A 14,735-nucleotide genomic window follows, 5' to 3' on the forward strand; every position below is an offset into this window, starting at 1 on the left:
TTATATTCATCAGACGTTATTTCCAGGGTTACGGCGCCTACAACGCTGATCTGGCAGAAGAAATACGACACCAAAAATGCAAAATAATAATTTTTTTTTTTTATGAAAAACGCAATAAGAATGCAGTTTACATAGTTTTAATGCACCCAAAGCATTAAAAGTAAGGTTTTCTTAGGCTTTTTGACAACAATCTGGCTTACTACGATTTTCGGCTTACGACGCGTCTCAAGAACGGAACCACCGTCGTAAGCCGGGGACTGCCTGTAATGCAGTACTTTAAAGAGTCTAGAAGCTGGCTACCGCAATTCATTACTTGTGACGTAAAAGTAAAATGCCTACCAGACATCTAAAAGAGCACATGTATACATACAACAGTAAAGGCTACCTAACAATGCTTGAATCCATTCACCAGAATCCAATCTTTGAAAATGAAACCAATTTATAATACAGACACTAACCTATACTTAAATTCAACTTACAAACACTCAGACACAAACAAATGGATGCAAATCAAAATTGAGTTCAGAGTGCTCCCCTTTGCCACCTGTAAGTTCAATTTTTTTTTTTCTTTGCAGGCCTATTCTGTACATACAGTATGGGTAATCCACGGTTATTAGTGATCCATTTTTATGGCGCTTGTCTAGCAAAAAAAATGGCAATTTTCAGCGTCGATGCATACCTAACAGAAGCGCCACTCTCCAGTTATCACCGCCAAAAATCACTGATTTACGGTTATCGGCAATTTTAACTTACTGTCACACGGTCAGAAGAGAACCCCCGCTGATAACCAGGGACTGCCTGTATTGTATGTACAGTGTACAGTGGAACCCCCGTATTCGCGTTCTCCGGAATCGCGGACTCACACAATGGCGGATTTCTCTCGGGAACGTTTCCCCGCATTATTGCGCGGAAAATTTGCATATTTGAGGTATTTTTCTATGAGAAATATCCACAAATTCCTGGTTTTTTAATCAACTCCATCATAAAATGCACTTTTTGTGATAAAACTATTAATAAAAACAAAGTATGAAAATTTTTAGTGGGTTTTTCTTGAGTTTTAACTATCAAAATAGGCTGTTTTTAGCTTTTTTATAGGGGTTCCAAACACTCGCGGGTTCTAACTATTCACGGGGGGTCTGGTATGCATCCCCCGCAAAATATGAGGGGGGAACACTGTTACATATTGTGTTTTAGGATGAGGAAACGTGCTGTATTAATTTTATATCATACTGTACTTGAATACAGTGGATCCCCCGGATTCGCGGACTCACTTTTTCGCAGATTCTCTCTGGAACATTTCCCCGCATTATTCAAGGAAAATTGGCCCTATTTGCGGTATTTTTTCTATGAGAAATATCCACAAATGATATTGTAATGATACAATTAAGTTTGTTCATACTTACCTGGCAGATATAATATATAGCTGTATTTTTCCGAATCAGACAGAAATTTAAACACTTACGACAACACGCAGTGGGAGTCAGGTGGTTAGTACCCATTCCTGCCGCTGGGAGGCGGGGTGGGTATCAGGAACCATTCCCATTTTTCTATTCATAATTTTTATTTCACTGTCTCCTGAGGGGAGGTGGGTGGGTACTTGATTATAATATATCCTGCAGGTAAGTATGAACAAACTTAATTGTATCATTACAATATCATTTTGTTCATGAAACTTACCTGTCAGATATATATATAGCTGAATCCCACCTTTGGTGGTGGGAGTAGACAGAATAGAAGATTTTAGGAAAACATATATACGTATGCAGATAATTGATATCTTGGTTCCTTACCTGTTAGCATAGCTGACTTCGTGGTTACTGCCGCGTAAGTCTGCTGTGCTACTAGAGTTTGCCAGCGAGGTAGAGACCTTATAAAAGCTGGGTGCACTCCAGATGATCTGCCAACAGGGGCGAGACCACGACGTGACTAGACCATTGACCATACAATGAGGGCAACGAAAGTAAAAACAAAACCACCTGGCGTAGCCTACCAAAGGTATCCCACTTAGACTAAGCTAATGGAAGGGAGATCCGCCGCAGGCGGTCAACCCCACAACCATAACACAAGTTAAAAACTCCCCTAACCACTAAAGGATAGGATGAGTGCTACCTCCTGCCCCCAAAACAGTGTCTGCAGCGACGTATGGTCCGAGCGAGTACAATTTTAACGTATGTTGCTTTCACCTCCCGCAGGTAGTGTGAAGCAAACACCGAATTGCTTCGCCAATAGTGGCGCCCCAAAATGTCTTTGATTGCCATATTTTTGTGAAAAGCCACCGAAGTAGCAATAGCCCTTAACTCGTGGGCTTTCACTTTTAGAGCTCCATGTCACTTTCACTACACTTTTCATGAGCTTCCTTAACCGTACTTCTTAAGAAGAACGCCAGTGCGTTCTTCGACATCGGAAGATCTGGTTTTTTCACAGAGCACCACAAGTTCTCCGAAGAGCCTCTGCATGCTCTGGTTTTTCTGCAAATATAACTTGAGAGCCCTAACAGGACACAGGACTCTCTCAGGTTCAGGTCCCACTAGCTCCGACAACCCTTTGATCTCAAACGTCTCGGCCAAGGGTTGGAAGGGTTCTCGTTCTTTGCTATGAACGTAGGGCTTAAAGAACAAACTGCACTATGATCCTTGAACCCAATGTGCTTGCTTATGACCTGTATTTCGCTAACCCTCTTCGCCGTCGCCAGAGTGGTTAGGAAAATGGTCTTCTTAGTAAGATTCCTAAGCGAAGCTAAATGGAGCGGTTCAAATTGACTCGACATGAGAAACTTAAGTACCACGTTCTAAATTCCACAATGGTACTTTCGGTTGGAGAACTTTCACAGTCTCAAAGGATCTAATGAGATCATGAATGTCTCTGTCATTCGCTAAGTCGAGTCCTCTATGCCTGAAGACTACAGAAAGCACGCTTCTGTAGCCTTTAATTGTGGGAACAGCTAGTTTCGCTTCTTTCCTGAGGTGAAGAAGGAAATCTGCTATCTGGCTCACAGATGTTGAGGTGGAGGAAATGCCCTTCTTTCTGCACCAACTTCTGAAGACAGCCCACTTCGATTGGTATACTGCGATTGAGGAGGGCCTCCTTTGCGGTGGCAATCGCCATAGCACAGGTCTTGAAAAACCCCTCGCTCTGGCCAACTTCTTGATAGTCTGAACGCAGTCAGACTCAGAGCGAGGAGGTTTTTGTGGTACCTCTCGAAGTGGGGCTGTCTGAGTAGATCTTTCCTTAGGGGCAGAGTCCTTGGAAAGTCTACCAGGAAGGACATCACCCTCCGTGAACCAGTCGGCCGCTGGCCAGAAGGGGGCGATGAGGGTCATCCTCGCTCCCTCTTGATGCCGTGAACTTCCTCATTACTTCCCGAGGATCTTGAATGGGGGAGAAAAGCGTAAATGTCTAGTCCCGACCAATTCCACAGTAGGGGGCGTCCACTGACACTGCTCCCGGGTCTAGAACTGGGGAGCATAAAGCGGAAGTCTCTTCGTTCGGGAAGTTGCGGAAAATGTCCACATGAGGACGTCCCACAGCTTCCATAATGCCTGGCATACCTCCTGATGAAAAGGGTCCATTCCGTCGGCAGAAGCTGTCCTTGACGACTGAGAAGGTCGTCTCACACGTTCTCCATGCCTGACCGAATCTTGTCAGGATCGTGACGTCTTGCGAACTTCACCCATATCAGGACATTCTTGCGATGGCGAACAGAGAGGGAGAGTGAGTTCCCCCCTGTTTTCCTGAGTATGCCAGGGCTGTGGTGTTGTCCGAGTTTATCTGAACCACTTTGTTGGAGACTTCCTCTTGGAAGAACCTTAGAGCAAGGTAAATCGCTGAAAGTTCTTTTAGATTTATGTGCCAGGACACCTGTTCCCCTCTCCAGGGCCTGACACTTCTCTCCCTCCTAGTGTTGCTCCTCAACCCGTGGAAGACGTCGGAGAACAACACTAGGTCGGGTTCCGAAGCTTGAGCGAAAGTCCTTCCGCAAGCTTCTTTGGATCCGACCACCAATTGAGGTGCTTTTTCACTTCTTCCGTCAAAAACAAGACCTCTTCTAGATCCTGTTTGCGTGACCAATTGCTGGAGAGGAAGAACTGAAGTGGTCGAAGGTGCAAACCTTCCCAGAGAAACAAACTTCTCCAGTGAGGAAATGGTCCCCAGCAGACTCATCCATTCCCTCACCCGAGCATGTTTCCTTCCCTAGAAACGGCTGACACTTTGTCTAGGCATTGAAAGTTGTCGCCCCTGGGATGGAAAAGCCCGAAAAGCCACTGATTCCATCTGAAATCCCCAGATAGACTAAGGATTGAGAAGGAGTCAGATGCGACTTTCGAGGTTCACCAGGAAGTCCCAGGGTGGGACCTCGCTAACGACAAAGTCGTGTGAAAGGTCTTCAGACACCGGTCTTGCGATGAGGCTCGAATAAGCCAGTCGTTCTAGGTAGAGAGAGATCCTTATTTTCCGCAAGATGGAGCCACCTCGCAAAGTTTCTTCATAAGAACGGTGAACACCATCGGCGCCGTGCTGAGACCGAAGCAGAGTGCCCTGAACTGAATACCTGGAACCTTCCCCTTTCAGGACAAACCGCAGGTATTTTCTTGATCGGGGATGGATGGGGAGTGAAAGTATGCGTCCTGCGGGTCTATGAGACCATCCAATCCCCCGGTCTTAAGGCTGCTAGCACAGATTGAGGTGTCTCCATCTTGAAACTTCTGCTTGGTAACGAAGCGGTTTAGACTGCTGACATCCAGAACGGGGCGCACCCCCCCCTGACTGCTTCGGCACTAGAACAGAACGGTTGTAAAACCCTGGAGAACTCAGGTCGAGGACCTGCTCCACCGCCTGCTTCTCGATCATTTGATCTAGTAGATCGTGAAGCACTTTCCGTTTTTCTCCCTGATACGAAGGAGACAAATCCTTTGGTGTTGAAGACAGCGGGGGTAACTCAGGAACGGTATTCTGTACCCCTTTTTGACGATGTCTAGAGACCAAGCGTCGGCACCTCTCTCTTCCCAGGCTCTCGCGATGTAGAAGTCTGGCTCCTACCGGTGGCTGAAGGACTTCCCTCTCACTTCTTGCTAGAAGGAGCGGGGGTCTTGCTCTGAAAGAGCCTCTCTGGAGGGGTGGCTTCAAGGAAGAAGCAGATCAAAAAGGGCTTTTGATTTCTTCAAAGCAAAGCAGAGGACCCAGAAGACGAAGCAGTTGAAGGTCTTCTAGAAGACTGTGCCAGAAGGTCTTGGGTTGCTTTCTCCTGGAGACTGGCGCCAGGCTATGTCCTTTACCATAGACTGGGGGAAGAGATGGTCTGAGAAAGGAATTAGCGAACAGAGATCCGCTTTTTGCGCTGGCGAGACCGATTTAGCGGTAAAATTGCAAAAGAGTGCTCTCTTCTTAAGCAGTCCCATGCTGAAAATGAGCAGCCAACTTCCTCAGAACCATCTCTGACGGGCCTTGTCCATGCAAGACAATACCACTGGACAGCTCCCCCAGACTAATGGAATCAGTACTCCTGGACCTGGCAATCCAACACTCCAAGGCACCAGTCAGGAAATGGAATTTTTATTCTAAAATTAATATTAATAATACTTTTACCTGTATAATTTTATCTAGCCCTAAATCCCAAAAAAAACCGCACCAAAACCAAAAATTTACCACATTGGCAACCCTGTTACCTCCTATTCTGTCCGCCAGTTTGGCAACACTGTCGTTGACAGATACGAAAACCTTCCCTCAAATCAGTTGTGATAGGCAGATCGTGGGGTAGGATGGGTGGGACCTAGATAAATTATACAGGTAAGTATTATTAATATTAATTTTAGAATAAAAATCCATATAATAAAACATTACCTTAATATAATTTATCTAGCCCGATTAACCACATTGAAAAGGAGGAGGAAATCTGAATACAATTTCCCCTTCGGACAGAATAGGAGAAAACAAACAATGAAATATATATCATAGGCAGTCAAAACTCAACCCAAGGTCAAAGATACTAACAACTCAAAGTCCTCTACCATAATGCCACCAACTGCGGTAGCACAGGACAAGGAGTAAGTGCATAGTCAGTCCGTCTGTACTAAAGTCAGGTGACCGACCAGGTGACCAGTCAGACGAATTGCGGACAGCAAGGCTGCACCCTGAAGACTATCAAGCACTATTCTTTCCTAAAGGATGAGTGTCTGGACTGTCTGGGCGATTCAAAGCTAAGCAAACCTTGGGGTGTGATCAACGCAACCCGAAGTCGCCAGCAACGAATCGGCTCATGAGCAACTCCTAACTCGAGCTTTCTGGTGCCAAGAGAAAGGAGCGCGGAGCAAAAAGGCGATTCAGTCCCGAAGGACGAATGCCTGACAGTCCAACCTGGTCTCATGTTACACGATTCATCGGGGGTGGTATCAACGCAACCGACTTTGTCAACAAGAAACTCAGGGCTACTAAATGTCGCCTGATCCACTCCACGAGTGTCTGACTCTGAGAAGACAGGTGAGACAAAAAAGTAGATGGTGTGAGCGAGTTCACCAGATGACAGCAGACGATCCATCGACTAATTCCCTGTCCAGGACAGTGGAAGAAGCAAGGAGGTCGTCAGGACAACGAACCAGTGGCTAGTCCTAGGTCAGCATCGACTCTGGGAGAGCGTAGTCGCCAGTGCCAACAACCCAGTGGCTGGAACCATTTCACACTGAAAATGGAAGCAGCATGAGTTGCCAAGCAGTCAGTCCTTGTCATCAAAAACACCTAAATACCAAACTGCCTAATTCCCATTTATACTACGTCAAAAACTGCCATGGGTTATAATACAAAAAACAAAAAATATATAAAAAAAAAAAAAAAAAAAAAAATTAATGAATAATACAGGTAGCAACCAAAAACGTAAAACAGGAAGAACTACCTAATTCTCCTGTCTGACGACCAGGTCCTGCCATCACCAACGGCCCAAAGAACGAAGGTCGCCTAGAACTAGAGAAATATCCCTCAAGTAAAAAGAGGCAAAAAACAGAATTAGAACGCCAAGTCGCCGCCTCAAGCACCTTGCGACTGAGACATTCTTCATAAAAGCTACTGATGTAGCAACTGCTCTAATACTGTGTGCTCTCGGCGTCTGGTCTTCCCCAGCAGCCGAACCACCAGTTTTAACGATCAGATCTCTGAGAAAAAAGGATACACCATTCTTTGAAATAGGTCTCTTGACATTTCGGGGTGAAACAAACAGATGACGGGGACGACCCTGAATGTCCTTCGTGCGGCGTAAATAACATGAGAGCGCCCTAACAGGGCAAAGAACTAATTCCTCATTTAAATTACCAACAAAGTCGACCAGCGACTTCAGTACGAAAGACCTGGAATGGGATTATCAGACGATTCAGTCTTTGCGACAAATTCAGGAAGGTATGACAAAATCATGTCTTGTCCAGATCTGGCAACCAGAGAGAGTGCTTGCAGTTCACCCACCCTCTTGGCTGTAGCCAGTGAGACAAGGAAGAGTGTCTTAGAAGAGAGGTCCCTAAATTTGGCAGAATTCAGAGGCTCAAACGGAGGGAACCTTAAGGCTTGAGGACTTTGTTAACGTCCCATGTCGGAGGCGAACACTGCGGCCTGGGTCGAGATAGGGAAAAAGATCGAAGTAAATCTCTAATGACATATGATGAAGAGATCTCAGGAAGCCTTGCCTTAAAACATAGGAAAGCATAGACCTATAACCCTTAATGCACGAAGGTGACAGGGCCCTGTCATGATGTAAAGAACTAAAAACTCCGCTACTTTCGGTAAGGAAGGTCTAGAAATTGAATGTCCTTGAGACTTACACCAACGTCTGTAAACCGACCATTTAGCCTGGATAATTTACTCTGGTTGATTGCCGCCTGGCAAGAGCCAACTGTCGCGCCACTCTGGAGGAGAACCCTTCGTGCTTGGAGAACCTCCTGACAGTCTCCAGGCATGAAGATGAAGCATGTGGAGCCTCTGATGGAACCGATGAAAATGGGGTTGGGGTTGTTTGAGAAGATCTGGTCTCTCTGGCAGGCGAATGGGGGGTTCCACCAGTGCTTCCAGAAGGTCGGGAAAACCACTCCTTCTGTGGCCAGAAGGGGGCGATCAAGGTGAGATCCAGACGCTTGGTTGCCCTCACTTTGTTGAGGACTGACCTCACCAGAGAGAACGGAGGAAAAGCATAGGCTTGAAGTCCTCCCAGTCCTGCAAAAGAGAGTCTGTCCGGCACTCTGAGGAGTCTGGTAAGGGGCGAAGAATATCTTGGCACGAAAATTCAGTGGGGTGGCAAAACAGATCGACTGTGACAGGCCATTTCTTCCTGAGGCTGTCGAAGACTTCCTGGCAAAGTGTCCACTCCGACCCTTGAACTTCGTTCGGTCTCGACAAGGCGTCTGCTAAGACGTTGTGATGGCCCAGGATAAACTGAGGGACCAAACGTAATCCCCCTGTCTTGCTGAACAACACAGGATGATCGGGCTTCTTGAGTGAGAAGATCCGACTGTGTGCCGCCTTGGTTCTCAAGTACGAGACTGCTGTGGTGTGCGACAAAGATCGCGACAACCGACTCCAACAGTTGTTCCTGAAATGAAAGAAGGCCTAGGTACACTGCCCTCAGTTCCCTCCAATTTATTGACATGCTCCTCTCCTCCTCTAACCAAAGGCCCGAAGCGGCTTCGGAGCCCAGGTGTGCGCCCCAACCTTGATCCGAGGCTCTGACCAAAACATTAGGTTCCGGAGGAACCGAAAGAAGAGATGTCCCTGACTTGAGGCGGTGAACTGCATCCACCAACCAACGGAGATCCTTCCGACATTGTGGAGAAGAGGCGACTATCGTGTCCTCGGACACGAAATCCCATGACTGTGGCGAAGTGTCGACTGAAGGGACCTCATTCTGAGACGACCTCCGGGAACCAGTTGGATGAGGATGACAAATGGCCCAGGAGAGACCTCCAAAGAGAAACTGGCTGCATTACGGAGGACAAAAAATTCTTCGATCAGACTCAGAAGCTTGTCTATCCGTTTCTGAGCGGGAGAAGCCCTCAAAATCTGGGAATTCAAAACAATCTCCCCAGATAAGTCATGATCTGGCAAGGGATTAGAGTTGGACTTGTCGAAGTTGACACGAATGCCCAACTCGACACAAAGAGACAGAACTATCTCCCTCGACCGGAGACATTTCTCTAGAGGATTCGGCCTGGACTAGCCAATCGTCCAGATACCGAAGCATCCTTACATTTAACTGATGCAGAATAGCTGAAACAGGAGCCATCACCCGAGAAAAGACCTGTGGAGCAGTGGTGAGGCCGAAACAAAGGGTCTTGAACTGGAAAACTCCCGAGTCCGTGAAAAACCGAAGGTAAGGTCTGCTTCTTGGATGGATGGGGATTTGCAGATAAGCATCCTGCAGATCGATGGAAATCATCCAGTCCCCCCTCCTGACGGATGAAAGAACAGTCTGGACCGTCTCCATCCTGAACTTGGACTTTAGAATGAACTTGTTCAAAACCGAAAGATCTATGATGGGCGCCAGGCACCCGAGGCCTTTAGAACTACAACATCCGAGAGTAAAACCCGGGAGAAGGAGGAGCTCGCTCTATGGCATCCTTCTCCAAGAGGGCCGAAAGCTCCTTCTCCAAGGCTGACCCCTGATTGAGTGAGGGGAATAACTGCTGAACTCGAGAGGACGATTGGAAAGTGGAGGTCTGGAAACAAAAGGGATCTCGTAACCTTCCTTCAGGACCTCCACCACCCAAGCATCCACCGCTCTCCCCTGCCAAGCTGACCAATGGCGGGAGAGCACAAGCTCCTACTGCGGTCTCCAGGCGAGGTGATGACTCCTACTTCCGAAAATTCTTACGCAGAGACAAGGAAGAAGAAGAAGAAGAAGAGAAGGTCCTCCTGGAGGTTGAGCTCTTTCTCTGCCTTGGAGCCACGCCAAGAACCTCTCCCGCGTTTCAAAGGGTGAGCACCAGAGGATGAAAGAAGAAGCACCAGCAACCTGAGATGTACTCTGAAAAAAGAGCCAGAAGGAGGTGTTTGGGCTGGAGCAGAAGGTACAGATCTGGTCCTAAACTTACGCTTACTCCCTTGTTTAAGGAATGGGAGGAAGACCAGAGGCTCTTGATAAGGCCCAGTGAGCTTGGGAAGAGGCATCACCTTGATGTTCCTTCAAACCTCAGAAGCACAGAAATATCGAAAAGGAAATCGCCAAAAGGAGAAGAGGACAACAGACGGGTTCTCTGAATCTCCGATACAGAGGAGGGTAACTGCGACAAATACAGGTTACGCCTTAGAGAAACAAGAAAGGCCTGCATTGAAGCAGCAAGCTCGTTCTGATGTACAGAAGCGATTGAAATGGATGAGCAGAATTTCTCAAAAAGAGGAGCATCAGGAGGAACAAACTCGGAGTCCTTGATATATCATTAAAAGCCCTCCGAGGACCCACATATTGAAGGATTGAGCTTCTTGTAAGGAGCTCATAACAGCCTCCATAGCAATAAAATCTTCAATTGAGACAGAGACCGAAGCCTTAGAAGGCGGGAAGGGTTGACTTGAAAGTCGGACAAAATCAGGATTTGGCTTGGGGGGTGGGGTCGAGAGAATGAAGAATTATCCGCCACCTGGTAAACTCCTCTCCGGTGTCGTAGAAGAGAAGAGAGCTTCCTCTTCCCTTCCCCGATCACCTTCGAAAGTTTAGCGGCAAGTCCGTCCTCACTCTCGCGAACCTCTGGGCAAAGGGAAAACGTAAAAATTCCCGTGACCGGGAAGGACCGTCAAGAAAAATCCCTTCTGTAATACAACAAGGCGGAGGCTGCTTCTGCTCTTTAGGCCTCGCCTGAGGAAGAAAACTCAAATTAAATCAAAAAGTTTCTTGAATTCTACATCATGACATCCATTCGAGGAAACATCAATATCACACGAATCCGCGTCATCATCATCGTCAGATCCTAACTTAGAAACTTCCTCTGAAGTAAAATCCTGACGACTAGCTATCTTAGGTCTGACACTAATATCCCTCCCCCTTCTCCTAAATAAGCGCCCTTTGGCACTGTTTACGGGACTAACAGGGGACACGTTGGGTAAAGATTCGTTAGGCACCTGCCCGGACCGGATCCCCCCTAGGCCTTCGCCACGACGGGGTTCACAAGCCGGGGTATCTGTCGCACCGTTACCCATGGTGCTGTCGACAGGTTACCTGACCGAGGAGCTGAAAATGAATCTAAAAGTGTGTTAGACATTCTAGTAAAGGCTTCTTGAAATTCTCTGACAGATTGTTAAACTTAGCAGAAATATCTCTATCTAGACTAAGCTGTAATTTCTTAAAATTCTGTTTCCAGGTAGTTTCCATTGCCAAAATCTTCGAATCTACATCAGAACTAACTTCACTAATTACCGGGTGTTGTACAGGGGGCAAAGCATCAATTAATTCGAATCGGAGTCGTACGATACCGAAACCGAAGAGCCAGAATCATGACGCAAGCCCAAGTCAACGAATTCGTTAGATACAGTTTTAGCAATCGATTTCTTTTTCTCCTTAACCGATCTTTTACGCTGCAAGATTGTTTGGCGTTTTCATATAAGCAGTCATATCCTCGTCAGACCAGGGCTTAACATACGTCACAACGAGAAGTCAAGTCACAAACCTGTCCACGACAAGAACTACAAATGTCATGGGGTTCTACTCCTGCTACTCATCCTTGTCCCACAAACCGGGCAGTTTCCTGATGTTGCTGGCAGAAGGAAGCATCGTAATTTCTTGGTAATCCATTGTAGAATTGGACAGGTCAGTAGTTCCGGGTCGCGCAAAAGTTCGTAATTTAAGATAAGAACCACAACAGAAATCAAAGTTAATACACTATTTCGTGATGTAATGCGTGAGTGGTAATTAATATAAAGTTTCATTTAACAAATAATGAAAGCTTTAAAGGCACAAAAATGTTTAAGGAAATTTATAAAGAGCGGCCGTGATGTAAACAACACGGCGCTCGTTAACAACTGATTTGAGGGAAGGTTTTCGTATCTGTCAACGACAGTGTTGCCAACTGGCGGACAGAATAGGAGGTAACAGGGTTGCCAATGTGGTAAATTTTGGTGCGGTTTTTGGGGATTTAGGGCTAGATAAATTATATTAAGGTAATGTTTATTAATATTAAAGACCTCTAGCGTCCTGAAGAGGCCTTTAAGGTGAAAGTCTAGTTCCACTATGTGTCCAAAAGACTTTTGAAGAGGACAGAAAAGATCTTATGGATGCATCCACAATACTTCCAAAGTCTCCTTGAGCCGAGGCTGGAAGCTTAACTCCAACGTTTTTCTCCCGTCTCGTACCACATACCAGCCTTGCCACAAAGTCTTGAAGGCGGTAAAGTGAACGAAGTCTTGCCTGAAGCTTTCCTCTTTTCCTCCAATCGTGGACCTTGCGAAAAGCTTGCTTCGTAGAAAGCGACTTCTTCATTTTCACAAAGCCCGAGATCTTAGTTGCTTTTGGATGACGAAAACTGAGAGGGAGGAGTACGCGGAGCTTCGGGTTGAAAAAGTGTCCGTAAAGACTGATTGCAGAAGACGCTTAAGTTACCTTATAGTCCGTCGAGACGGGAGCCAACTGCTGTTCTTCGTCCACTTCGACGAAAGCGTCACTAACTTCCTCTTCAGACACTGGCGAAGTCGGAGAAATAAGGAAGAAGTCACGAGCTTTCTCAAAAAAGAGAAAGAGCGTCAAACAGGAAGAGTTCCCGCTTCCACCTGCGCTTGTGGTGGTGAAAAACTGACGTCCGTAGGCGCGCGCTTGGCGTCCGATGCCAATCTTCTGGCGCCGGCTGAAGCTCGCTCGGCAGCTACAGGTGCACACCTGGCATCCACTGGCGCGCACTGAGCGTCCACTGGCGCGCGCTGAGCGTCCACTGGAGCGCGCTGAGCGTCCACTGGCGCGCGCTTAACTTGCACCGAAGCACGCTCGGCGTCCACTGAGGCGCGCTTGACTTCACAGAAGCGCGGTCGGCTCTAAAGAAACGCGTTTCTTATCCACAGGTTTCGTAGCGGATACAACCGCTTCTCGAGAGCGAGAAACAAGTTTCTCACCTCCTCTAGAGTTGCTGGGGAGCAGAAACGAACTCTAGAGGGAGACTCAAACGGAGAGAGAGACGAGCGAGGAGAGGGAGAGAGAACGCCTCGACCTCTTCACAGGAAGATTGTCATCCTTTCTACGGCGACGTGGAACATCTCTCTAGAAGAAATAACATCTCGAAGTTGCTGCTGAAGCGACTGGAGAAAACCTTGCTTGTAGGTGAAGCCTCCTTTTCTGGGGAGGGGCTGATTCTGTGAGCAGGAGAGTGGCGAGGGGACGCCTTCTTCCTACTCCCAGGAACCGCCACTTCATGCCCACCTTAGAGCGACTGCGGCGCTTGAAAGAGTCATCTAATAACGACCTCCACCTCCGACGAATCCTTACACTTCTTCTGCGGAGGAAAAGCAGCAAACGCACTATCTGGCGAAGAGCAAAGTTCCGGAGAACAACAAACTTGGACGTGAAGCGTCCTGAACACGAGCGTCCTTTTCAGCGGACGTGATGCAGCATGAGAGCTCCACCCCTTGCGGCGGGGAGGAAGCTTCAGACGAAGAAAAGCCACTCCTTGAGGAGACGTGCATGCGCACGCTCCCTGGCAGTCTGGGTAGGTTCATCAGAAGCTGCCGAAGGCACGTCAGATCGGTGGGGAGTTCCTCGTACCCTCCTTCGACTTTCGACATGCTCTCTCCTCGTAACCTGGGAGTCAAGTAGAGGTCTAGGTCTAGAGGCGGAATGAGGCCGATCTGACGCACCCTCCACTACACAAGGGGCACTTTCACTGCACTTTATAACATCACTTTTGCTCTCCAGAGCCAACACTTTTGATTCTAAGTTACGAATCGACTCAAGTATTAAAGATAAAGTATTACCTTCTACAGACACTGCTTCAGGGCCCGGAGGCAACACTACAGGGGTAGGAGCATAAACTACAGAAGGAGGGTTAGCAGGAGAATCATTAAAATCTTGCCTACCCGAAACACTCCTGGAGGAAGACCTCCTTAACCTATCTCGCTCAAGTTTCTTAAGATAGGTTTTCATACGCCTTCCATTCAGAATCTGTTAAGCTTTCACACTCTTTACAACGACTTTCAAACGTACATCATTCCCCTGCAAACCTTACAAACAGTATGTGGGTCTACTGAAGCTTTCAGTAGCTACCTCTACATTCAGACTTAGTGCAAAATCTAGCGCTAGCTGAACTAGACCCTGACATCTTGATCAAAGAAAAATCAATACCAAAATCAAATCAATCCACAGTCAACGTGTGCCAAGCCACCGATCCAATTCAGATACCAAAAAAAAACCAAAAGGGATACTCAAGTAGCCAATAAGTTTCCAAAATCTGGACGGAGGTGCTGCAAACGTTGTTTACAGCACCGGCGACAGAAAATTATGAATAGAAAAATGGGAATGGTTCCTGATACCCACCACCCCCCCCCCCCCTCCCAGCAGCGGCAATGGGGTTAACTAACCACCTGACTCCCACTGCGTGTGTCGTAAGTGTTTCAATTTCTGTCGGATTCGGAAAAATACAGCTATAAATATATATCTGACAGGTAAGTTTCATGAACAAATTCTGTTTTTTTCTATCAATTTCATCATAAAATGCACTTTTTGTGATAAAACTATTAAAAAAACCAGGTATGAAAGTTTTTTAGTGGTTTTTCTTGAGTTTTAACTAACAACTAGGAGG

At 46.9% G+C, this 14,735-nt stretch overlaps 1 protein-coding gene across 3 annotated transcripts in view; it reads right to left on the reverse strand.

Moving 5' to 3' along the window:
• Window positions 1–14,735, reverse strand: part of LOC135199354 (protein SCAI-like) — a 114,897-nt gene that overhangs the window by 26,138 nt on the left and 74,024 nt on the right. The window lies entirely within an intron of this gene.

The sequence above is a fragment of the Macrobrachium nipponense genome, chromosome 25, assembly GCF_015104395.2.
Source record: "Macrobrachium nipponense isolate FS-2020 chromosome 25, ASM1510439v2, whole genome shotgun sequence".
NCBI lineage: Eukaryota > Metazoa > Arthropoda > Malacostraca > Decapoda > Palaemonidae > Macrobrachium > Macrobrachium nipponense.